Source organism: Pantherophis guttatus, chromosome 3 (assembly GCF_059756535.1).
Source record: "Pantherophis guttatus breed Tessera chromosome 3, ASM5975653v1, whole genome shotgun sequence".
Lineage (NCBI taxonomy): Eukaryota > Metazoa > Chordata > Lepidosauria > Squamata > Colubridae > Pantherophis > Pantherophis guttatus.
The window spans coordinates 77,430,110-77,457,548 of record NC_142065.1 but is presented as its reverse complement, the minus strand read 5'-3'; the positions used below and the strand labels follow the sequence as shown (position 1 = coordinate 77,457,548).

At 38.1% G+C, this 27,439-nt stretch overlaps 1 long non-coding RNA gene across 3 annotated transcripts in view; it reads left to right on the top strand.

Moving 5' to 3' along the window:
- The first annotated feature begins 277 nt into the window (after nucleotides 1-277).
- Nucleotides 278-27,439, top strand: part of LOC148114638 (uncharacterized) — a 44,334-nt gene continuing 17,172 nt past the window's right edge. For all 3 annotated transcript variants that reach the window (XR_015733136.1, XR_015733137.1, XR_015733135.1), the window contains exon 1: nucleotides 278-1,070. This is a non-coding gene — a long non-coding RNA (uncharacterized LOC148114638). The remainder of the gene's footprint in view (nucleotides 1,071-27,439) is intronic.

Below are 27,439 nucleotides of genomic sequence, written 5' to 3'. Positions count from 1 at the left end.
AACTGCAGAAATTAAAAAACAATCAAAGTTCTAGCAGCACTATATCAATAAATATGGCAAAATTATATATCTTCTAGCATTTGGATAGAAAATTGATGCCTATACCTATATCAAACAAGGAAGATGAAAGAGAATGTGCAGGTTACTATTCCAATTTTTAAGTCTTATTTAAGATCTTGTAAAGAAGATGTTGTAAAGAAATATGTGGAGAGAGAAATGCCAGATAAAGAGGCAAGTTCAAGAAAAAGCCAGCAGAACATGAAATAAAATAGCTAACATAAGGACAGCAGAGATAACAATATAAGAAGGAAATTTAGCTTTGCTTTTTTGATTGGAACAAGAGTTTTGATTTTGTAGATCATGCCAAAATGTGGAAAACGTTAAAGTCAATGAATATGCCAGAACATCTGGTTATTTTTCTAGAAGACTTAAAGTGAAGAAGAAGCAATTGTAAGAAGTCAATCTGAAAAAAACACAGGGGATCAAGATAGGTGAGGGAACGAGACATAGATGTCCTCAAATCTGTCTAATTTATTCAGTAAATATATTACAGGAATGGTGGGATTAGAAGAGATGACAGCTGGAATGAAAAGCTGAAGCTGAAATACATGTTGAGATATGCAGACAACCTCACTTTTTTCACAGAAGGTAAAAATAACCTAGAAGAGTTCATTATGAAAGCAGAAATGAAAAATGAAAAATCTGGATGAATGTGAAATATTAAGAACATGAAGATAATGTCAACCAGCATGCTTAGTGAATTTAAGAATTGATTATGAGCAAGTCAAGTTATTTCCTTAGATTAAGACATAGGTAAAGGAAGTAGTATTTATAGTGGTTATGTACAGTTACGAAGACTAAACTTTCAAGGAAGAATGAGATGGAGAAGAATGATGATTCTGGAGATGGCTAGTAAGAATGGATTGAAAGTAGATCCAGACATTCACTCTTGGACTAAATAAAGATTAAGTGCTTCTTTGAGGCAATGATCCGCAAGCAGAAACTCTTCCTTTAAGTTTGAGATTAAAGAAGATGATAAACCAGAAAAAGTGAATATACTTGGCAAGGTGGTAAGTTATATTAAGAGGTTCCATAAAGCTCTGCTTTATTTGCTATGCTGTTTAGCATCTATGTAATATTCCAGATAACATTCCTATGCTCTTTAATATTTATACGTTACATAATTAAATTGATAAAATGTGTTCTCCTGGGATGTAGTCTGGACTGAGGCATTAGTTTTCCCTTGCATTAGATCCAGCTGAGACATTGAAAATTTGAATTAGTATTTAGTATTTAATAGATAGCATAAAAGCCAACTAATGAATGTAGTTTAGACAACAACATTTGCTATTGCTAACTTTTTTATCTTTCCAGAAGATAATCAGAAGGACTTCTTATTTCTTTTTGTATGTTTATGTGTATGAGAGGGATGTGTTTGAGTTTTCTAAACATGTTTCTCTCGTTGCTTTGCTTTTTAAAAGCTGTAGTTATTTTGTTCATATTTTTATCCTAGGCTTTATTGTATATTATATTTTCATTTATTGTCATGTCCAGAGAATTCAAGCTATTGAATGATTTTAAAAAAATAACACCAGGGGGTGAAGAGAGGCATTTAAAAAGAAAATATTTACATTTTTCAGAATTGTGACATGTCTGCCTGGGTGAAATTGGAACTGTCCATTCAGACTCTTTCAAGAAGCTTATTTCTTTTCTTTTTCCCTTTTCCTGACTTTTTGGCAGCTATTGCTTTCTAGGATATACTTGGTTTAAGCACATTGGTTTATATACATTGTGTAAGATTAAACAGTACACTTTGCCTATTGATCTAGCTTATTGTCTCTATTCTTAAAGACTTCACTTATTTCCAATGGACTGTTTTTCTCCATTTGTGATAATTTTGATATAGTTCTAGATAAATCAGCCTTATAAATAGCAGTGCTGCAAACCAACACCTTAATATGTGAATGATAGAGTTGTGCTCTTAGCTTTATACTGGCTATTACCACATAATATATTGAATTCAGTTCAATTCAAACTGAAATATTGTAGAACTAGCAATTTCCAAATTTCCCTGATAACTTCCTATGATAACTTCCTATAAGTTAACTTCCTATGAATTTTGAACTGTACTTGAAATTTACTTCTTCACAACCACATGAAATATTCATTTGTTGGCTTCATTTTTTAATAAGACTAGACCACACGTGGAATGCTATGTCCCGTTTTGGTCAGCACAACACAAAAAAGATGTTGAGACTCTAAAAAGAGTGCCAAGAAGAATAACAAATATGATTACGGAGGCTGGAGGCTAGAACATACAAAGAATGGTAGCAGGAACTGGATATGTCTAGTCTAAGGAAGAGAAAGACTAGGGGATGACATGTTAGCAGTCTTCCAATATTTAAAGGATTGTCACAAAGAAAAGAGAGCTAACCTATTCTCCAAAGCACCTGAAGGCAGGACAAGAACTAACAGATGGAAACTTATCAAAGAAAGATCCAACCTAGAACTAAGGAGAAATTTCCTGACAGTGAGGACAATTAATCAGTGGAATGACTTGCCTCCAGAGATTGTGGGTGATCTATCAGTAGAGATTTTTAAGAACAGATTGGATAGCCATTTGTCTAAAATGTATAGGGTCTTCTACTTGAGCAGAGGGTTGGACTAGAAGATCTCCAAGGTCCCTTCCAACTCTGCTATTCTGTTAGATCAGTGTTTTTCAAACTTGGCAACTATACAACGTGTGGATTTCATCTCCCAGAATTCCCCAACCAGCATGCTGGAAGCTGAAATCCACACTTCCTAAAAGTTGTCAAATTTGAAAAACACTGGTTTAGATATATGAAGGTGTGGCTAACTGAGAAATAATTTGCACCTTCGGCAGCAAGTAGGTGCAATGGTATTAGCTGTGAGACCCACCAAAGGAGTAACACACATTTCCAGACATGCAGAAAATTCATAGCAAGAAATCACAATTTTCCAATTACTTCTTGCTCTTTGGCAGCTGCCTCTGCTTGTTTGGAGAATTGGGCAAGCTTTTAAGATAGTAGTCTGACTACAGGGCTAAGCACCCCTAATCCCTGAGTAAAAATATTAAAAAAAAAAAAGCAGCCTAAATGAACAGTGAAAAAGATTTTTTTTTTAAAAAAAGAGAGATTTTCTGCTTCCTTTTCTTCAGCAACATTAGTCTTCCTTCATAAGATGTGATTGTAATGCCTAGTATTTAGCAAATCACTTTATCTGTTCTTACAGACATTTAGTGTAATTTTTTAAAGGAAAAAGGTTCTGGTGCTATGAGTTCAAAATGAATTCTGCTGAATCTTCCTCATTTCTAAATTTCCTTTCCTTTTTATTAGCCTTGTTCTTTACTTCTAATTGTTTGACAAGATAATGTTCCAATACAAGGAAAGCTTAAGCACAAAACTGCAGCATAAGAAAGTAAAGTTAGAAAATTCATAGCAGCCTCATATCTCAGATTGTGCAACTAATATCTTCACTGGATCTTCTTGATCATTTTTTTTCTTTTCTGTGAAGACTTATTTCATAAACTGACTTGATTGCCTGGGGAATGCTATAGTACAGATCCTTCCTAATACTGGACATGCTATTGTGTTCTGTATTATGACAGTTTTTATTTTCCTTCTATTCTGTGTACGCATTTACTGTAAGCATAAACTTACTTTATTTTTTATATATTTTTATATATTAATCAAATTTATGTAGCTTTCCGTCTCCCCTCCCCAAAGGGGACTCTTGGCAGCACACAACAATAAATAAAATATCCAATACAAAAACAGATATAAATCCAGGAGCCGCAATAATAAATAATATAAAACCAAACTAGTAACCCTGGGTGAAAGGAGAATAAAAATGGACCCTCAGTAATGGAGCCCCAGGACCTTACAAAATATCAGAAGGGATGGGGCCAATCTAATTTCAGTAGCCCCATCCCCATGACACATTGCCTCCATTTCCAGATCCAGAAGCCACCTAGTGTCCTCACCCAAATATCCTGAGGTACCATGTCAGGTGCAAAAGATCAGGAGCCATGATACAGTTCAGGAATACTACAGTAGGATCATGATATCTATATACAAGAACCTGAACTACTAACAGTCAAGGCAAATCAGCACCAGATACAAGTCAATGGACTTCAAGGGAGGCTAAATTTAGATCATTTAGAGAAGTGTAGAGACTCAAAACTAATGATGTGTTTGATCCACCCTCAGGCTCAGCCTGGTCATCTCCTACACCATCAATTAGCATCATCAGATGACCCAACAATTTCCTCACCTCACCCATACATATGACAAGCAGAGGCAGTCTCCCTATTTACTCTCATCAATTCCTCCAATGACTCTCACCCGGGAGTGGGGTGTGAACACATTCGTGCCCATTCATGTGCCCTTCTTTGAAGCTTCCACCAACTGGCAGGAGGTCCAATACCATGCACCCCACAAATTCACCTCTGGTTCTCCCCAGAGGAAGGGAAGAAAAGGGTGGATTACTGTGGCCATAATAGGAGACCTGTTCTGCCCCAGCTATGGACCCCAAAGAACACAGCACACACAAAATCTGTACAAACCTTAGTTTACTAAATTAAATCAGTCTTTTTCAAATAAAGGCTGTTAATTAACTTTCTTAACAGCCTACAAGAATCCAAAGAATAAATAATCATAATCTTACTATGGTTGGCAGAAAGCCCAGAAGCAATTTGCAGAAAACTGATAAGAGAACTAAGATCAGGACACGAAAAAGAATCAACAAAGTTGTTCCCTGCAAATTGCCTCAGTCGTCATCCTTCCTTAAATAGGCTAAGGGAGTGGCCAATTAGCCCCAAGCCTTACTCTCGGTAAGACCTCCTCCTGAGGAACCACTCCTGCCTTTTGGCAGCTCTGCATGCCTGTGCATCAAGAAGAGGCTCCTCCTCTTCTTCCTCTTCACTTATGGGACTTTCTGGAGGTTCTGAAGGTCCTGGCTGAATCCCTGCCTCTGGCACCACATCTTCTCCAGCCTCCTCATTGTCTGACTCAAGTGCCAGCTGCACAGGCTGCTGGCGGAGCACCACACCAGCCTCCTCACTGTCAGAATCAGCTACTAGCTGCACAGGCCACTGACGGGCCACAACAGAGACCCACAGTTCAGTTCTACAAAATGCTTTGGATTTTTTTTTACAGGTCTACCTAACATGATCTCCCTACATGTTGTTCCTATTTCCAGAAAGGTTCAAAGAAACTTTATATATTCTATAAATTTCTCCGGTGACAAATGCCAGCGATGTAATGCCTGATCTTCTTGTAAACATTTGCTTTATGGCTAGAACATAACGTAGATTTCAGTCTTTTCCCATTTCACATCTTTTCCCATTTGTCCATCTATATATTATAGTCAACTTTTATCCTATTTTATCATACATTCCTTCAGTTATTCTTCAGTCTCATATTTCAGCAAAAGTTTAACTCCCAATCCAGTTCTCAATCCCTGAGCCGTTGAGAGAGTAACAGCATTTCTTCCTAGGCCATGGGACAGAAGGCCGAGAGGCCTCCACAGGAGAAGAAGGTTCACAGTAATCTATCGTGTACCACTACTACTACTCCTGCGCTGTCATTGCCCACATCTCCAGAGCCTCTGCATCAATAGACAATACCAAACAACAATAAAACAATAATGGAAATGGCAGTGCAGGAAATGGGAGCTCTTTTTCCCTCAGCCCTTCAACCACAAATGCACCAAGACCAGCCCGATCAGTCCCAAAATGCCATTGCCAAAATAGCACATAAAAATGGCAGGCAGTGTCATGTCCACTTCCTTTGGTCCAGACAGTTGCCCCAAGTGACCTGAATAAGTCCCTTGCAGTCTGATTCCAAATGATCCAATTATAACCTTTGCAGTCCCTTGTAGTCCAGCTCTCCAGGAGCCTTAACCGGCAGCCCAGATAAGCGGCCCAATGAGTAGCCACAGTGGACCATGAGGAGCAGCTAAGTTAGTCTAGGAAATGCCACTGACAGATGAAAAATCTACCCAGTTCTCGAATACGTCAAACATAATCAATGCGGCAGAACAAATGCCTTGAGTGCAGTTGTATATTTTGGTGCATTCAGATTTTTCCTAGAGATGAGTTGTCTGACTCTATCAACCATAGGAAGAGAGAAAAAGAAGCTGTTTCCTACCATCAATTTATTTTCCTGTAAAAATGGTGATGCCTGCTGATGAGGGTACAATGGAAACATAATAATATATACTGTAGCTCCTTTAGAAAGTAGTGTTGTCTCTTAAGCAACCATGCTTTATATAAAACAAAATAGCTTTGTGATGAGTGAAAGCATGACTGATATTTCTTTACAAACTAACTCCAAGGGTATAAAAGAAAAGTTACTATACTGTCTATGGATTCCTGGTAGAAATATGAGGACCATCAATCTGCACACACTCATCCGTATTTCAAATACACCAATTAGCTGTTTGGAGGAGCAGACAAATGAAGAAGATTATATTTTATTCTCAGTTCCTTTTGTTGAAAAACTACTTGATGTCATGAAAAGCTACTTGATAGCATTGCTTATATCCAAAAGACAGATGCCCGCAGGCTGCTAAATTAATATTAAGAATTCCAGCATTTTTAAATGAATCTTAAAGAATGGATCTGCAATTGCACCCTTTCAAGTGCCTTGCAAAAATCTACAGTGTCATGTGTTTAATCATGCAGCAGTTACAATGCTTTGTTTCTTCTGGCAAAAAAATGATTTGGGCACATGCGTTGCTTATGCACAGAGTCCATTTTGGCCAGAACAAAGTAGAATTTGAAGACAAATTGGCATTTCCTCCAGCAAGCGTTTTCCTGGGACAGAGTAATGCTCCTTTAGCAGGATGAAGTATCTCACTACAATCCACCCAGGCCTAACAATGAGCTTTGAGTTAAGCCACCTTGAAGGCATAGCTCCGAAACAGGAAAACAAATACTGCTGTGACCTCCATAATTAAAAACAGAGATCTGCCTTCACATGAGCAGACTAAAATATCATCTGTTTTGAAGAGCCTAAACACAGCTGCATCTTGACCCAGTGAGTTGAACATCACACAATCTGTAATTCCATTACAACATTCCAGTTTGATCATGTGTTATGACATCAAAACTAAACAATTTCTTGTATTACTCCATCTAAATTATGCTCATTTCTCTCCATCTGACATTGTCCTGTTGATCATTTATCTCTCACAGATTAATCCTATTCATACAGTAATGGTTTATAATAGTTGGACCACCATAGACCATGGATACTTCCAGACATCCAGGATCTCTGTCTCCAATCCTTCTGTGTCCAATATTGATTTGGCTTTTTAAATTGCTTCCATACCTCTTCAGACATAAGGATGCTATGAGCATGGGAATATTTACATGTCTTAAGTCCATAAAGCTCACCCAAACATCAAACATCAGAGCTTGCCATTTGTGGCCAGATTCTATGACTGAGCAGAGGAAACAGTCTGTCAGAAGTGCCATGTGCTACCTGCTCAGGTCTGGGCAAACATATACTATATCCTGCCCACCACCACTTCTTCACAATAAAAAACACTGTAATGTTTCTACGCTCAGACTCAACCACTCTCTCTCTTGCTTTCAAATCGCTAACACGCTGGCTGGCTTGCCCTTGAGTTGTTTTATCCCATCATATCAGTTTAGTGCAGGAATGGAATCTCAGAAGATCAAAGCAAACTAGGAATCCCCCTTCCCTTCCCTTCCCTTCCCTTCCCCTCCCCTCCCTTGCTTTCCCTTCCCTTCCTTCCCTTCCCCTCCCCTCCCTTGCTTTCCCTTCCCTTCCCTTCCCTTCCCCTCCCCTCCCTTGCTTTCCCTTCCCTTACCCTCCCTTACCCTCCCTTCCCTTACCCTCCCTTCCATTCCCTTCCCTTCCCTTACCCTCCCTTCCCTTACCCTCCCTTCCCTTACCCTCCCTTCCCTTTCCCTTCCCTTCCCCTCCCTTCCCCTCCCTTCCCCTCCCCCTCCCTTCCCTTCCCTTCCCCTTCCCTCCCTTCCCTTCCCTTCCCCTCCCTTCCCTTCCCTTCCCTTACCCTCCCTTCCGTTCCCTTCCCTTCCCTTCCCCTCCCTTCTCTTCCCCTCCCTTCCCTTATCCTCTCTTCCCAGAAAGACAGGAATCCTGATCAACTAGGAGTGGGAAGGATCTATTCCTTCCTTAGATAGAAAAACCAATTGGATAACTTGTGGTGGGTCCCTGCTCCTCAGCCCTAGACCGGGAAGTTGAAAAACATTCATTGAAGAGGCCTTTATCCAGCAGTGGATTGATTCAAGCCAATTATTCTCCTGCCACCTCCTACCTCCCCAAAAAAACATTTATGTTTTTAAACATTTAGTTAATGTGGAAGTCACAGTTGTAGAGCTATGTGAATTTAAAGATAAGAGTTGTGTGAAATATCTTCTTTATTTTCATGCTTTCCACATCACTGACACACTGCCAACTATATATAAACACACACTTCCATTTATACTGGTCACACATAGCATGCACACAAACACTCCATTTATACATCACTTCTTGACATACATATAAGTACACTCAGGCACTTCATCAAGATTTCTGCAATATTGATTATTTTCTTCTCTGCAGAAGCCTCTCTACATGCCCAATCTTTTTATAGTTCATACAGCTAACTCTCCAATCATTTTTACATTGTTTTGAGTAGTCAAAATGCTCGTATGATTCCATAATGCAGCAGCAATTGTGCTAGGAAAGGTGCTGGGGGTGAAGGGAGTGAATTTCAAGTCCTCAAAATGGAGTTTTTATAACCATTTGCTATAATCCAAAAACTCAAGGCTGCATTTCACCAATTTGCTTTTTTGTTTTCCTTCATTTGTTTTCTTTAGTTTCTTTTTGTTTTATTTTGTAGCTCTTCTTTTAAGTTTGGTATAATGCCTGCAAAATTGCTATTCTTTTTAAAGCTATCTACTCTTGTCTTGAATTGAAAGTTGGGCTCATCTTTCATCATTCATAATGCCATAAATGTTTGTCCAAATGTATATTTCTCTTTATAAACAGATAATATCCATTTTTCCTCCCTGTATAAAATGTCCATCAACAATAATGGTCATCTGGAGAATTGCCTGCTCCAGTGACACCGATGATTACACAAATCAAAGCAAAATAGTATTCCTTAGCAATACAGCTTGCTGGGATAAAAAAAAAAAAGGTTTGAAATTCAGGATCACATGGAAATTGCATTTTTCTTTCTATGTAACAAGAGGCCAATTTTAAGTCAATATTGCAAATGTTTCTACCTACAACCCAGTTCAATTATATTGTATTATTGGAACAATACAGTTTTAATTTTCCATTCCATATGAAAACCCTTTTTGTGTGCTTTTTCTCTTAACTATACTTTACTGTACATATTTCTCCATTATTTTGTCCAACAATGATACCAATATGCCTTATTATATTCACAAGCATTTTATTTCTTTTCCCTTTTCCCCTAATGCATGAATAGGTGTATTTGTGTCTATATATACGCGTGTGTGTATATTTCTAGGCATTTGTATCAAATAAATTCATAACAAAATTCACAGAACTGGAAATAACAAATTATAACTGTTTGCATTTCTGTATTGGCTGCAGAAGTGTGAATTAGGTAATCTGACATTAAAGTAAACATTTCCCTTATCCCTGTGTGAGCATGATGTATCCCATATTATGTGTAGAACTATGAGAGACTTCTTAAGAATATATTAACACTGCAAAATATCATCTCAGGATAATACTATATGTTGTCTTGAAGAGAATCAAAGCCACAGAAGAAAAAGAGAAAGAAATGGACAATCTACGTTAAACAAATAAACATGGTACAAAATATATTATGGTGAATTTTCAAATTCATCCCAAAGGGCATATCCACTCTGTGCCTTTAATCTGCATTCTGTCTGCATGCTGATTTAACTCTAGCCTGGCTTAAGAAAACCCTGTGCAGACTGAGATACTTTGCAAGATACTTAGCCAGTTTAGTCTAGTAGTTATGGTACCAGGCTAGAAAGTAGGAGACCATGAGTTCCACCTTGGACATGACAGTCAGTTTCTTTCAGCTCAACTCACCACTAGTCTTTTGTTTTTTCTGTTCCTGGAAAGAAACTGTAGTAAACTCCCCCCTCCCTCTCTCTGTGAGATTGGAAAGAAAGTCCAGCAGCAAGGAGAATGGATTCAATTATAGCAGCAATCAGTGAACCACTGGAAGACTTGAAGGACCAGGTTAGAAACAGATTGTCCTGGAGAACATGTCATCACTATGTGATCACTAAAAATCAGTACTGAAGTGATGTAATTTAAATATACAGTGTGTGTGTGTGTGTGTGTGTGTGTGTGTGTAATATATATATTACATATATAATAATCTAATAATATATATTAAACACACTAATATGCTTAGAGTTAAACTGAATAAACAAGCCTAAATCACCAAAATTCACATACAGTATACACAATCACAATAACCTACTTTAAAAGAAAAGAAAGAAGTTCACTCCTGCCTCATAGTGTCTCTAGTGTTTTCTAGAGATACTTTTACTGAGGGCATTATAGTAGTGCAATTGTTACAACACTTGACTTCTAAATAGAAGGTTGGTAGTTGAAAACCTGGCAGAATTTTGTAGTTGCTTGTTTTCTTTTCCTAAGCTATTTACTATTCCCTGTGCTCTTAAAAATAACAATAATAATAAACTCAGTGCATCTAATTGATTTTCCAGTTACTTGATATTAGAGACTTTGACAACTACTAATTTAGTTGACAGGGCATTCTTACCTCTGCAAAGTAACCAATACACTGCTGGAATTGACTTTAATGAAGCAAAGCACAGCAGTCAAAATCAAAAGGAATTCTTGAGGAAACATACTGTAAGGGAAACAAGAGTACGTTAACATTGCTAGAAGCCATACCTGAAAGTCATTATTTGCAAAGGGAAAAGATGACTACAGAGTGATGTCCATTCCTGCCCTCCAAAAATAGTTGCTGGTCTTATCTGGTGAAAAAGCAATTGGGAAGTATTAAGAAGCCATGGACATTCTTTCTTTGTCTAACTCACTAGAAGATAAAAGGAAAATCACTTGAATGGAACAAAGAAAAGAAAATATCAATAATTGGCCTCTTTTCCCTCTCTTGGATTTTGAAAACCTACCTTATGAAATTAAGTTTTAATGTTTCAGTTCTATTACTTGTCCCATGCTAACAATGGACAAAATGTTGAAAAGAAGCTCTTTCCACCTGAGCAGAAAGGAAACTTCCCAAACAGCAAAGGTGCAAAAGGCAAAATCTTGTCAGCTTCTAATTGTCAAGATGATTCTGGAAACCTGTAAGACAAGAAAGACCAACTTGAATGTGGCTTGGACAGATTACAAGAAGAAATTTTGCTTGCTTCTACATGATTGGATAACCAAATGCCTAGAAATAATAGGAGTCAGTGGAAACATCAGAAGCTTTGTGCAAAGGTCAATGGCACAATGGAAGACAATGTTGCTGATCAATGATAATAAATTGAGAGAAGTTAATAATAAGATATGAATCTTTCAAGAAGACTCACTATCACTGCTACTATTTGTCATTGTACTGAATCCTCTGTCAACAATACTGAATAAATCAAGCTATATTGCTATCAAACATCACAAACACCAGTCAGGAAATTCTGCTTTACATGGACAATCTGAAGCTTTATGAAAAACACTATCTGAGATAGAATTGCTATTCAACACTGTCCCTATATATAGTCATGATATTGCAAAGGACTAGACAAATGTGGTACCCACAACACTGGCAGGGAAAAACAGTGAAAACTGAAGGAATCAGGATGTCCTATGGAATTAACTTCAAGAGTTTGGATGAAGGACAATACTAAAAATATCTGGGCATCTTCCAAGCTGACAACATCAAGCACGCTGAAGTAAAGAAGAAGGTTAGAAGTGAATGGACCATGAGAATGAAGAAGATTTTAAATCTAAACTCAGTGGAGGAAATACCATCAAGGCAACTAACATCTGGGAAATTCTAGTCTTTAGCTGGGATAGTGGACTGGACTCAAGCAGAACTAAAAGCCCTGGATAGGAAAAGTCAGTGACTTCAGAAAGTCAGTGACAATGAATCATGCCCTTCATCCACACAGCGATGTTGACAGATCCTACTTATCAAGGAAAATATGTGGGCATGAAATGACTAGACAGCTAAAGAGGAAAAAATGGCACAGGAAGAATATATGAAGGACAGTCCCATCCCACTCATGCCAGAGGTGTCGGTTAAGACACTTCTGGGTTGAAAGGATTACCCAGTGAAATCATTGTTGCCCAGGGGACACTTGTGGGGGTTCCTTTCATGTCCCTGTCAAAGAGCTGGAGTGAATGACAGGAGCTCACCCCACCATGCAGCAGCACTTAGGACTTGAACATGGACTTGCTAACCTCCAACCCAGCGTCCTAACCACGTGAGCTACTATGCTCCTATAAAGAACAGTGAAGAAGGTGCACTGAAGCTAATATACCAGAAAGGCTTGCTGTGTACTGAAGAGAACAAACTGACCTACAAGAAAGATCAAATATACATATACATATACATATACATATACATATACATATACATATACATATACATATACATATATATATATATATATATATATATATATATATATATATATACACAAAAGTGAAAACCACTCACACCATAATCACAAAATCTCCAGAACCATAAAGCCTACAAACTTGAAATTTGCCATGTATGTTCCTCTTGGCTTCTAGGTGCTCACTAAGAAAGGATTTTTCAAAATGACCATCAGAGCAATAGCATTTCCTATATTATGATTAACACACTCTGATGCTAAGGAGTTCTACTCCCCCTCCCCACCTGAAAAGAAATCTATTCCAAATGCAAAACACAAGAAGAGGAGAAGAGTTTCACTTTCAGTTTTACTTTCACAGCAGGAAGCAGCTTTAATACAGAACACTTGAGCTAAGCCATGGCCAGGCTCCTTCCTGTCTCCTTCTTGCTCACACAGCAAATACTGTTTCACTTTCCAAACAGCCCTCTGATGCTAAGGAGTTCAACTCCCCCTCTCCACCTGAAAAGAAATCTGTTCCACACTCTGATGCTAAACAGTTCTACTCCCCCTCCCCACCTGAAAATAAATCTGTTCCAAATGCAAAACACAAGCAGAGGAGAGGAGTTTCACTTTCAGTTTTACTTTCACAGCAGGGGATAGGATAGGAGAGGCTTCTGTGGGACAAGGTTGTGGAAGAGAAGGAGATAGGATAGGAGACATTTCTATGGGGCAAGCCTGAGGGAGAGAAGGGGGATAGGGTTCTGTGGGGCAATGCTGAGGGAGAGAAGGGGAGAGAAGAGGCCGATTGTAATTACTCATTAATTTTCAAGCTGTAAGTGTCGATTTATCGAGCCTGATCACATAGTTTCATAGCAAAGCATGGGTATCCAGCTAGTGAAGAATAGAAAAGAGAGATGACAAAGCAAAGTATTATATGAACAGTACATTTAAAAAAAAAAAAAGTCAAAGCAGATAACAAAAGATCTATCCAGAAATCTTGCTCTGGTCAAATAGACAAGATTTGGGCAGAATCTGCCCTATTAGAAATCAGCCACCGTCCTGCAAAAACAAAGCAGCATTTTCTTTGGGTATATATATTTCTTCGACGTAACCAAGGTTTTTCTGCAGCTCCAGCTCAGCAGAATCACATCCACTCGATTCTGGGCTTTTTTCTTTTCTAACAGCTAGCAAGCTCTTCCTGCTAGGTGGGAGACCTAAATAAATCTATTTCTAGCTCGTTTGCTTTCATCAGTAGGCCACACCCATATCTTATGTATCCTCCCTGTATACAGGGAGATTCTACTAAGCTGGAGCTGCAGAAAAACCTTGGTTATGTAGAGAAAACCTGGCTAGAAGAAAAAAAAACACACATAAACCCTATATATGTGTGTGTGTGTGTGTGTGTGTGTGTATGTATATATATATATTTATTCCTTTTAATTCATAGGTATAAAATATCATATTTCTCTTTGTGAGGAAACTCTATTGCATACAGTATAATTTTCATATATAATACAAGTGCTACCTGCTTTGATCACAAAATTTTCACTTGTATGAGTGCCTTTAAATCAACTAATTAACTAATCCATCACCTTGATTTTTTTTCCTGAAAACAGCCATTATCTCAAATATCTTTTTAAAAAAAGTTGTGAATTATATTTTAAAAGGTGAAGTGTCCATGTGAGCATTCTCAGCAAATGAAAGCAACTTTTTATTTCTAGGTTCATGAGAAGTTTTGAAAGTATGCTAAGTTTTCAAATATGTGCGCAGTCTCTCTTTCTCGATCTGAATTTTCTTTTGTTAACTTAATATGGCATATAGAAATATAAGCTACACTATAAATTTGCTTTGCAAGAATTGCTATGGGTATATCAATAAGATCTGGTTCAAGATGTGCATTAAGCAGAAATTATATTTTAAGGAAAATCTTGTCATATAAAAAGCATTAGGGTGACTTATAATTAGGTAATTATTAAGAATTCATGTACCTTTCAGCATAATTAATGACACTTAATACAGGAGTATGCGAATGGCAATCCATCTATTTTAAATTATGCTCAGAAATTAACATAGATCCCAAGGGGAAAAGGGAGAAATAAGGCTCTTGGCTTAATAGGGGTAGAGTAAGCTTAAATTTAAACACAAAATGTAAATAATAAATATAATAAAGTAAAGAAAATTATGTTCATATTATAGTCTAGCTAACTGCAGGATATATTCCAAAACTAATATTAATGTTATCTTATTTCACTTTTCACAAAGAAAGTGTCTTGTGTAAATAAACCCTGTATGAAATCTGGTAAGTAATTTATAATGACTTTCTTGTTTTGTTTTTACTAATGACATCTAATAAGCTGAATTCAAAAGAAGAATTTATCATTTAGGTCTAGGGGTGTCACAAAGTGTTCTTAGCTTGATGTGAAATTAGTAAAGAAAAACAACATTTATAATAAATACATGATTTAATGGCTTATTTGTCAAAAATGAGAAAGAGATATCAGTCTATTTCTAACAAACTATTGGTTAAAAAGAGGTATTCAGATGCTTGGCAATTGGCTAATATTTATGATTGTTGCAGTGTCCTAGAGTCATGTGATCACTGTTGGTGACTTTCTGACAAGCAAAGCCAATGGGGAAGTCAGATTCACTTAATAATTGTGTTACTGAGTTAACAACTGCAGTGATTCATTTAACAACTGTGGCAAGAAAGGTTGTAAAATGGGACACAACTCACTTAACAATTGTCTCGTTTAGCAACAGAAATGTTGGTAACAGAATGTTGGTAAATGTTGGCTCCATTGTGGCCGTACATCGAGGACTACCTATATATATCTTCAATAAAGCATTTATACAAGTCTCACATAGAGTTTACACTTCTGCCCCTCCATTTTGGATTGTGTTTATTTTCAGTCAGGCCTGAGAAATAGTAGGACTGATAACACATTTTGTGTTAACCTGTCCAAAAACTCAACATATCACCATGAAATCCCTTTCCAGCCTTTACAATAACAATATTGTTACAATATTGTGTACAATGTCAATTATCAGTAATTGCAAAATGTTCCCTCGCTATGCAAAGAAGCATCAGGAAACATTCAAAAGATAAGAGGATCAAATGTTTTCACATTCCATCAACATGTTTCAAACTGAAAACAAACCTTCAGTATAAATTAATGTTATCTTACAGTGTATTCACCGAAAGGAGTGTGAAAAAGGAGTGTGTGAAACTTGGAGAAGGAAAGAAAAATGTCCCTCCTCCAGCCTTCCACATGGTATATTGTATCTCTCCTCCTAATTTCCAGATCGTTCTCTTAAACCATATTACAGATATAAGATTCAATCTTTATTTGTGCAGGCACATAAGTCTAAATCATTTATGATCACTAGTCACCAGTAAAGCTGTTTTTTGTATTATTATGTTTAGAACATAGGTGAATATGGGAGAGAGCAAAAGAAAGCAATTATATTTACTGTTTAATTTATGTTTTGTTTATGACTAGTTGGAAAAGTCTTTTTATGTGTAATATTATGGGTTTTTTTCCCCCTCTTCCAGAGTGTAATCAGTGAATTACGTTATAATGTAAGCATTTGTTCCAGCATAAAAGCAAACCTTGATAAAAATGTAGTGTTAGAAGTTGCAGGATCCAATCTGGGTCGATCACCAGAACCAGAGGGAATTCTGATCCCAGTGACTGAGACCAAGATTGGATCCTATCACATTATCCTGGGACATGTATATTTGCCTTTGTTTGTCAGTGTTAGAACTCCCAATTTCAACCTTATTAATGCAGACAATGGTCTTATCTCAGCATCAAATATTTACTCTCTGCATTATAAATCTAAGATAGCCATGAAAGGATGGGGATATTTGGTCAAATAAATTTGGTGCATGAGCAGATACATGTACACAGAATTCCATGCAATTTAGCCTCTCTACGGTTAGGTCTTCCCCATCACCTGGAGTACGTCTGAATGACTTTGTCAAGTGTACACAACAAAGTCAATATATGGAATATAATAATGAATCATCAGGCTAGATGTAGCTACGCTACACAGAACAATGACATCTTAGAACATTATCAGTCTTAAGCATTCATAATGGAACTATGACTTGCTTATACTTCTGAAATCATAAAAATGTAAATGTGGGAAATAAGTGTTTATTAATAGTAGACTCTTTTTGGGAGGAGGAGGGATATTTTCTCACTAATTATGTTCCAGCCAATCCTATTATGTGCTTAAGGTTTTCTGTGATTTAATACAGATGCTTCTGAGTAGAAAAGGAAGTTTCTAGGTTACACCATCTTTTTCTTCTCAGAGCAGTCTAGGGTGAGATGTTTCAAGGGATCAAATGCCTTTCCTGTGAAAAGACATCTGCTGTTTTGGCTTCTTCTTAAAACATTTCTTGCCGTTTCTCTTCCCCTTTGAGAAATATAGTTCGGACAAACCTTAAGTTGATTTTTTTTTCAATGCATCAGGGGTGTGATAAAAAGCTATCTGGGCTTTGGTACAGATTCATCCCTGAAATGGCCATAAGATCAACCATATCCTTTCTTTTTCCTTCGATTGACCGCAGCTACAAATATTTCTGCAGGATCTAGACAAACACAAAAAACAAAAACCAGAAAAATAAATTCAAATTAGGGTATTTCAAATTCAAGAGCTACAGATAGCTTTTAAGTTTTAGAAAGAAGCTTCTGAAACGCTTGAAGTTCATTTGAAATGTTGGGATTGTTCATATGAAACTGATATTGTTATGAATGCTTTGGCAAGCTTTTCTGCTAGCATTTGATCTGACTATTTGATCATTGTTGACTTATTGTCCACACAACAAAGAAAAGATAGTATCATAGTATGCAATGTAATATCTTGAATTCCCATAAACTACACAAAACTGGAAGATGTAATGCACTGCCAGGGTTATAAATCATATTATTATCTACTTCCTTGACTTGATAAAATTGATTATTACAGCAGAGGGATTTGATGGAATCTGCAGAAAGCACATATTTGGTTATTTTCTTTTTTAATATTTTGCATTGAGATTACAGCACATACATTATTTCAAATATTTGTTTGCATATAAAAATTCATGTAAGCAACAAAGCAAAAATAGCAAATGATGCCATATTTATATTTCAGTAGTCAGAATGCAAGTAAACATTCTTGGTGAAAACACATCACTGCTTCCAATTAAGGCAATATAATTGCATGCTTTGAAGTGGAACAATGGAAAAATCTGACAATCCATTGTGTTAATATAAGATATAGACTTCAGAGACATGTATTAAAAAATCACTTCTAATCTCTATAATGCATCTTTGACTACCTATTCCTTTCATACTGTTTGTGTACTGAATTCGAATGCACACTTGAACATAAACAGATAACCATTTTGTTAAACTGTTTTATGAAACATACAATAATCTATAGAGGATTTTTTTACAATTACCATTTTTGACTAGTTCCTGGTGTTTGTATTAGCAATTCCAACATAAGAACAATTTATTCTAAAAACTTCAGATACTAACTCATACTTTCCTGAGTGAATTTTCCATATTCCATACCTTCTTAAAAAAACTCAGAAACACAGTTTCAAAATCAAGATTCAAAGGCAAACTCAAAGGGTTGTAATTATATGCAGTGGAAGAAATATATACCTTACCTTTTATAAGCTGCTCACTTTTGTTATTCACAACTTATCTGCTTTAATGATGCATGGGAGTCTAGTGAGCCTATGGTAGGATAAAAGTCTAAATGAAGTTATGAAATACATTATCATATTTCTAAGCTAAATAATATTGCTATAGCCTTTTTTTTTCTTTTTAAAACTATCAGCAATAAACTGTCCTTTAGTGACAATATTGATTCCCACACAGTGTGTAACTCTACGGTTCCTTTTCACTGTTTTGGAAGGCTGCTTGCTAAGAAAAATGAATAATTGTTGTTTGTTGTGCCATCTTGAACTGTTTGAAAGTTGAAGCCCCTTTGTGTACAATAGCACTCAGTTATCAATAGAAATCAAAACTGCTCCAGGCATTCTGATGGAAGACTTTGAATTAAAGAAGAGAAAGTGGAGCATGCCATCTATTTAAAGGGTGACTAGAAATGGCATTGACTTATCATCTAGGAATCACCAGAAGTGACTCTATTCCTCTTTTCTTTAAGGCTAACCGAGCACATTTACTGTAACTCCATTTTTAAATTTTCTGAATGACTTGTCTGCTTCTTTAAATTCTGCTCAAAATTCAAAGAGTTGTCAATATGATTCCTTTCTCTGAAGATAAGTGACAGAAGACAACTTGATAGACCATCTGACTATTGATTCATGTTGATTCAGCATTGTCTTTTGCAAATGTTAATCACCTTTCAAAGTTTGGGACAGACGTTTTGTCCTATTATCTATTGTCCATTTTCACAAATCTTTATGGAGAAATACCTCCTCTCATAAATGTAAATACATATATTCAGGCAACCATACAGCAAGCTTCAAAGTAGCTTCTAGGGAACAACTCCTGTTCAATGTTCAGGATGCCCCCCTTGTACAAGAAATAAGTTGGATTTGGTTTTGCTGACTGTCCTTTAGCTGGAAGTGCGATTTCACATCAGTTTGTAAAATTAGCAGAAAGCAATAAAAAATGGAGGGTGGGAGATTATGGACCTTCTTCCTCTTCTCTCTCCCTCTCTCTAGAGAAACTTCAAAGAAATGTATTGCAAATGTATATTGTTTATTTACTCTTCTAATATGCAGACAGTTTTACGTGAAGTTTGGCCCTTATCTTTTTTCCTATCTAATTTTTGCCTTTTGGAACACAGCTGATCTTTGTATTTGCATATATTTATTCGCTTCTGGTAGAGGAGTCTGACGAGGGGAGTAAAAAGTTATCACAATAACAGCCATGACCATGTGATCAAAGCTCCAGCTCTTTTTAATAAAGTGCATTGCATGTTGAAAACATGTAAATATACGAGAGCCAGTTTGGTTCTAGTCCTGGGTTGGGCACAAGCCTGCTGGTAACCTTGGGCCAGTTTTGACCAAACAGTCAATGGTAAAACACTTCTGAAAAAAATACTGTGTTTCCCCGAAAATAAGACAGGATTTTATTTTCTTTTGACCCCCCCAAATAAGGGCTTGACCTTATTATTGGGGGGTCTTATTATTTTGGGTGTGTAGGAGGTGGCGAGTGTGGGACTGGATGTCTCTCACTGCCATCGCCTCCCCTCCCTGTTCTTCACGCTGGCTGAGTGGCCCAACACGTCCCACCCCACCCCAATGGCAATAGCTGCTTCCCTTCCCCGCCGTCTCTTTATCGAGAGGGGGGGCAGGTGGGGCAGGGGAAAAGCGAGATGCATGGAGTGAGAACTGGCTCCCCTTGCCGTCTCTTCTCCCCCCCTCACCAGGCATGACAGGGCTCCTGCCCCTCTCTTAGGGACCCACTCCCTTTAGGGATGCAATTTGGGGGTGGCAGGTGGGACGGGCGAGAAGCGGGACACAGGTCTTACCTTTCAAGCTCCATCGCTTTCCTTGCCCTTGTGTCCAGGGAAACACGCTGTAAAAGAAAGCCTTCTAGCGAGTTCCATCAAACTTCTCAAACTTGCGAGAAGACTTTATTTTACAGCGTGTTTCCCTGGACACAAGGGTGAGGAAAGTGATGGAGCTTGAAAGGTAAGACACACATCCCGCTTCTCACCTGCCCTGCCTGCCACCTCTAAATTGCATCCCTAAAGGTGGCTAAGCGAGGGGCAGGAGCCCTGTCATGGCCGGGGAAGGGGGAGGAGAAGAGACGGCAAGGGGAGCCACATCTTACTCCACACATTTTGCCTCTCCCCCACCCCACCTGTCACCCCTCTCGATAAAGAGATGGCAGGGAAGTGAAGCAGCCAGGCTGCTGATGCCATTGGGGTGGGGTGGGACGTGTTGGGCTGCTCAGCCAGCACGAAGAACAAGGAGGGGAGGACTTCAGCCTCACCTCCTCAACTCATTTTGGTTGTGCGGCAAGCAGCCAGAGGAAATGGTGGACCGGCTACGCATGCATGTAAGTAGTTGATGGGGGGGGCTTATTTTGCAGGGTTGGCTTATATTATCGCATGCGCTGAAAAGCCCGATTGATCTTATTATCCAGACATGTCTTATTTTCGGGGAAACACAGTATTGCCAAGAAAATTGGAGGGGCTAGATCAGACAGTTGTCAGCAAGCAACACTGACTTGAAGGCAGCCTCCCAAAATAAATAAATGTTCAGCTACTACGAATTGGGGAAGTTCATAAGAAAGAACAAATACATTTCTCTACCATCCTTCCCTTTCACACTGATACTGAATTCCTGAAAAGGGACAAAACCATTGGCAAACTAGCTTAGAGGATAAAAATAATTAAAACTTACTATGTATTATTTTCATGCCAATAGTATAAGACAGAAGACCAATTAGGACATTGCTTTTGAGTGGTTAGTCCAACATGGATGAAACAATGAAGAAAATCTCCTTTATGCTAACCATATTGGTAGCAATCACAATAGCACTTAGACTTACATACTGCTTCACAGTGCTTTACAGCCCTCTCTAAGTGGTTTTCAGTGTCAGCATATTGCCCCCAACAATATTACCAATTTCAAAAGGATGAAAGGCTGAATCAACCTTGAGCCAGTGAGAATCTAACTGCTGGCAGTTGGCAGAATTAGCCTGCAATATTGCATCCAACCAATGCCACCATGGCTCAAAACGTTAACCATATTGATGACATAAATAAAGAATAGATTCCGTAGCCCAGGTGAAATGATTTTGTATATTACAGGAATCCTGATAGTAATATTGTCACTAGGAGTTAGGAATGACTTAATGGGACTGAATCAATAATCAATCAATCAATCAATCAATCAATCAACCAATCGGGTAATGAAGGACTGCACTAGCCCCAGCATAGTTACAAAATAGAAATGGTTGCACACCATTATTAATATGATGAATTGTACATCTCTTCAGAACGTTTCTTGAGAATGAAGTAAGCAAAAGAGAGACTATTTTCACTGAGCATCTTATACAGCAAACTGAATTTTTTTTTAAAAAAAATACACGGTACTATGAGATCATAAAGAAATGTCTGCATGTAATGAATTTGAGGCAAAGCTGTTCCATATTCTTAGGCTTCATTTCAGGAGGGAGGGGAGAGAGAGAGAGATGAAGGTATATACATATTTATTTGTTGCATGGCATGATTGCAGCCTTGGGAAATTTAAAAATACTGACACTTAGCTTCATTTATTTTATTATCGTAACATATCAAAGGCTCTTGCAGCACATTAATTCTCTTTCAATAGTGCTTCTTTTCTTTGCTGATCCCTGATGTGGGTTTGGAATTGGCTCTACTTCTTTTGATGATCTTCAGTCTTCACAAGCAGAGTGGCTGGTTGTCTGTGGGCCATTCAGCAATATGACTACTCAATAAGCAAAGATGAGACATCAAAAAGTTTCCTAATGAGCTGAAGAGTGAAATGGAATCCAATCTGCATGGTCATAAAAAAGAAGCCTGATAAGAGCAGATAAGCCTAAAGCTGTATTAGACATCCCATCGCTTTAGTTTGTAACAAAAGAACCACAACAAATATCTTCCAAAGCATTGACATTTAAAAAGAATGCATTGCTTCAATTATTTTTAGAAAATTTGTAACCTCTAAACGTACAGTGTTGACTGCACGTTGCAATCACAATGCTAGAGATTCTTTTCTTCTAACTAAAAGCAGATGTGGTAATTACAAGTTTCTATTTGATTTAAAATAGAATTTCTTTCTCCTACAGAATTAAAAATTGCTATGTCAATGTGTTGTTTGTTGGGACTTCCCATGTGACATGATAGTTGACATCAAAGGCGCAACATTATCTACAGTAATTTGCTGATACGGTATTTTTTTATTTTCAGGCAGAAAGAAGGACCTCTGTGGATTTTATTTTATTTTATTTTTGCTTTTTTCATTTTGCAGGGCTTTCTATGTTCATGTTGCTGTTTTATATAAGAATATAACAAAAATAAAAAATAAACAGAAAATGAACTAAGATTTTTTAAAAAACATATACTTAAGTAGTTCAGTCTGCTCCTCTCTAACAGCAAACAGTTTTCATTTGGGCAAATGGTTACTTTTTGTATATTTTCACATTATCTGACACGTTTATATGATTTAGTATTTTAGAGACTCAATAAGGAGAATATTAAAAGGTATTGTTATTTCACTTGCAGTAGTTTCAAACAATACATTGTGCTGAATGTCAGTCTTATCTCATTTTAGAAACGGATGTTTTTACATGGATAAAAATGTATAAGCTGTTTATATAATTCTGCTTCTTCTATAGAGCTTTTCATGAAGGAATGCATCAGGCTTTTATGTAACAAAATATTTTTGGCCACACAAAATTTGATTTCCCCATCCCACTTAAAAAAAAAAAGTCTCATTTTTCCCAATATAATATGTTTTGCTTTGAATACTATGCATCTTGAGTTGGTTGATGAAGGTCTTTTCTCTACAGTCCTTTGAAACAACATTGCTGTGTGCCCAGATTTGCAACAATTTGCAAAAAACATGCTTACATTTTAGTGGGAAAATGTCCTGGAGATGAAAATGTTAACCCTTTTTTAACTGATGTCATGTAGCTCTGAAATTAATGTGCTGTTTCTTAGAAATTGTATTTACTCAAATGTTTCTGACAAACCTGTGAATTATATGTGACTCTGGGGTCTATCTTGTATGGAATGGGAAAACTTGCCACCACTACCTCACTATTGCCAGCTCACTGCCACCGTCTTGGTGCCGTCAACTTGCCCTAGCCAACTCTCTGCGGGCAGAAATTGCCATAACCTAGGCCTTCCAATCTGGTTTCCAAATCTGGCCTGGCTTAAGGGAGGCAAAAGTTCCCACCAGTCAGCACTCCTTCTTCAAAGGCTTCCTCGACATCACTTTCTAGTGTCTCCCCATGAAAGGCCGACTAAGCAGGAGTCATGGTTCCAGGCTGAGTCGCCCTGTCACTGTCCCTGATTGCCCCTCTCTGCACCCAGGAGCTGTCAGGGTCTGGTGTAGCATGCCGAAGGAGAGGTCCTTCTCCCCATGCCTGTGTGATTGGCAGCTTGCCAGCTCAGATGCAGATAAAAGTCCCCAAGCTTGGAATGGTGTGCCTGTCTGTCTGTCCATCTCTGTCTCTGTCTGTCTGTCTGTCTGTCTGTGTCTCTCTCTCTCTGTCTCTCTCTCTCTCTGTGTCTGTCTGTCTCTTATCTCTGTCTCTGTCTCTGTCTCTGCCTGTCTGTCTGTCTCTGTCTGTCTGTCTCTGTCTCTGTCTCTGTCTCTGTCTCTGTCTCTGTCTCTGCATGTGTGTGCAAGTGTGTGTAACAATAACTCCCACTTATCCTGCCTGGAGTAAATGGAAAATGGAGTGAAAAAGCCTTTGGACAAGGAGTACGGGCTGGTGGGAACTTTCGCCTCCCTTAAGCTGGGCCAGCTTTGGAAACCAGAGTGGAAGGCCCAGTGAGTTGTCTCCACAGCTGGGGTGAGTTTGTCCCATGGCCAGGTGGCGGGGCAAGGTGATAGTGATGAGGTGGTGACAATGAGTTGTCATAGATCCTGCCTTGTGATCCGCAAGGAGAAGGGAGATTTTAAAAAGTCAAAAGGTAGGCCTAACTGTGCAACTGAATACTCATCCCTTTTTTTTCTACATAAGCATGCCATGTACAGGCTTAGAAGCATTCATTTAGCAACTGTTCAGAGCCACAATGCCATTGAAAATAGTGATTTACAGCTGGTTCTTGCACTTGCAACCATTGCAGAACCCCCACAATCATGTGATCAAAATTTGGGCACTTGGCAGCCAGCGTGTATTTACAAGCGTTGCAACATCTCAGGGTCATGTGATCACCATTTGTAACTTTGCCACCCAGCTTCCAGCAACCAAAGTCAATGGGGCATGTCAGCTTTGATTAATGACTGTGAGATTCACTTAAGAGCTGCAGTGATTCCTTAACAGCCATGACAAAATAAGTCATAAAATCAGATGTGATTCACTTAACAATCTCTTTGCTTAGCAACAGAAATTCTGGTCTCCGTTGTGGTCAAAAGTCAAGGATTACATGTAGTTGTAGAAAGTATAGAGATGGTATTAAATAAAATACTAGTGTTTTTTTACTAGTAAAACATGGGTTTAGCATGGGAAAACAGGAAAGTATGAGAAAGAAACTCAAGATTAGTCCACCTTGATTCTCTTTGGTATAAGAGGGAGAGAAACTATGTCAGGTTTTTAAGATTCTGTTATTATACTGTTTATCAGTAAAGAATTTCATGTGGAATCTATTTCCTGACCTGGTTTACCTTGAAAGGCTAACATATTAAAAAAGCAGGGACAATGGTAATCCCTGCTGGTTTTTTTTTTGTTTTTTTTTTTTTGACACTTCCCTCTGCCACGTCCTGGCATAAATTCTGCCTTCCTGTCATGACTGTACAACTGATGGTGTATGGCAAACTGAAGATTTATATTGTTTTTTAGGGTTTTGCCTTTTTCTTAAAATAAGGACAACAATAGATGAATTATACTCCTTATAAACTTGATGCACCTATTTTTTAAATTTTGTATTTTTTTTAATTTTAATAGAAAATTTAGTAAAATATATATATATATATATCAATGGTTGCTCATTGATGTATCTCTTAGGGGGCTAAGGAAAAGAGCAGTTTGGAAAGCTCAGGTCCCCAGCTGCAGGAAAGATGCCCACCAGATTTAAAATAATTGCAGCAATAGTTGAAGAGATTTCCCAACTTTCTGTTCAGTTCCTCTGGGCCTTAAGCTTGGAGGAATGTAAGACAAGGGTGAGATTTCAAACTCAGCTGTTTCTTCGGCTCAACATTTATTTGCTTAAAAGAACATCTAGAGTGAGGCTACTCTAATTGCTCAGAAGGCAAAATAGAGGATACTTTACGATGTGTTCTGGTTAACAATTCAGCTCACAGGTGGGAGGACGAGAAAAGAATTAAAAACTGATCCCAAATTAAAATTGTATACACATCTGTATTTGTTTCCATGTGTGGATAGAATCTCATGAGGCTTAGCAAGAGCACAAGTGAAGGTCTTCTGACATATTTAATGGCATTGTTTGAATCATTCTGTATTTAATCCAGATGACTTGGTAAGAACTTTGACATAAACGTCAGGAGCCTGATCTCACTTAGGATATTTTTTTTTTCTTTATAAAGGTTAAGGGATTTCCTACTGCAAATCCTTTTGGAATGCCATTGCTTGGGAAAAAAAAGAAACAAACAAATGTGCAATCCTGTACAAGTTGGAAAGCAGTCCTTTGTTTAGGAAATTAGACATACAGTTGAATGACCTATTTTGCACTGGGTGGGGTGGGGGATGATGTGTATACTGGAAAAGATCTATACCACTGCTGCTTATTTTATGTAGATGTAGAGTGGGAGAGTTCCAGCATGACAGGGCAAGCTTTCAACAGTTTCATCCCATCCCAGTCAGTGTGCTTAGCTATCAGCAGGAATGCTTCTCTTCAATTTCATTCTGCGAGGTGCTAACAAGCAGCCTTGGAGATAGAGAATTTGTGATAGCTATACACCAGATGTTTCTGACCAGACTATGACCCCGGTTGCTATATCTTTTAAGGAATAAAACATCCCTGACGAAGAGAGGAAATAGAGGTTTTATTTAACAGATTAACAGAGTTGGAAGGGACCTTATAGGTCATCTAGTCCAACCCCCTGCTCAAGCAGGAGACCCTATACCATTTCTGATAAATGGCAGTCCAATCTTTTCTTGAAAGTCTCAAGTGATGAAGCTCCCACAACTTCCAAAGGCAACTTCTGTTCCATTGGTTGATTGCTCTCACTGTCAGAAAGTTCCTCCTCATTTCTAGGTCGAATCTCTCCTTGGTCAGTTTCCATCCATTATTCCTTCTCTGGCCTTCAGGTACTTTGGAAAACAGCTTGACCCCCTCCTCTCTGTAGCAGCCCCTCAAATATTGGAACACTGCTATCATGTCTCCCCTGGTCCTTCTCTTTACTAGACTAGCCATGCCCAGTTCATGTAATTCTGATCTTCTTCTTTATATTCATGTAATTCTGATCTTCTTCTTTATATTCTTTAATTCATTTGTTAAGTTTTACTCTCTAGTATTGTTGTGCTTATTATTAGCATATGGCATCGTTACAGAAGCCAGGAGACCACAATGCTATTGTAGAGCAGTAGTTTGGCTTGCCAAAGTATCAACCCTGTTATAGGACATGCTTGCTGCTTCCCAAGGTGTGTCACAGGAGGGTGAGCTGGTTTTGCACCCAAGAGAAAGATGAGCAGCTCTTCCTGCAATGTCACCAAGCCCCCCTCTCCCAGAGCAACCTCACAAGCGGGCACCACAACTGGGAAGATTTCAGAACAATCAGGAATCTGACTGCCTGCATAGAGCACCAGCTTGTCTCTTTACCAAACTGGTACCTATCTATCTACTTGCATAGAACATGCTTTTGAACTGATAGGTGGACATAAACTGAGGTGAATGACAAGAGCTCACCCTACCATACAGAGCTAGGACTGGTACTGCCGAAGTTGAGACTATCTCCAATGTCATTAAACCACTGACCAACCACACCTCTATTGCTGTGGTCATCTAAAGGATTAGCAGTGGTGCAGTAGTACTAATAGTGGTAGTATTAGCTGTTTCTAAGCTATTTTTCCTTTTCTTTGAAATTAATTTTTAAAAGTTATGCTGGTCAAAATAAAAAAAAGGAGAACATCCAGGGGTGAAATCTACTTACCTTCCTTACCAGTTTGAAGTTACAACCAGGAAATAACGACACCAGGGCGGATGTGCAGAGCCTCGTGCCGC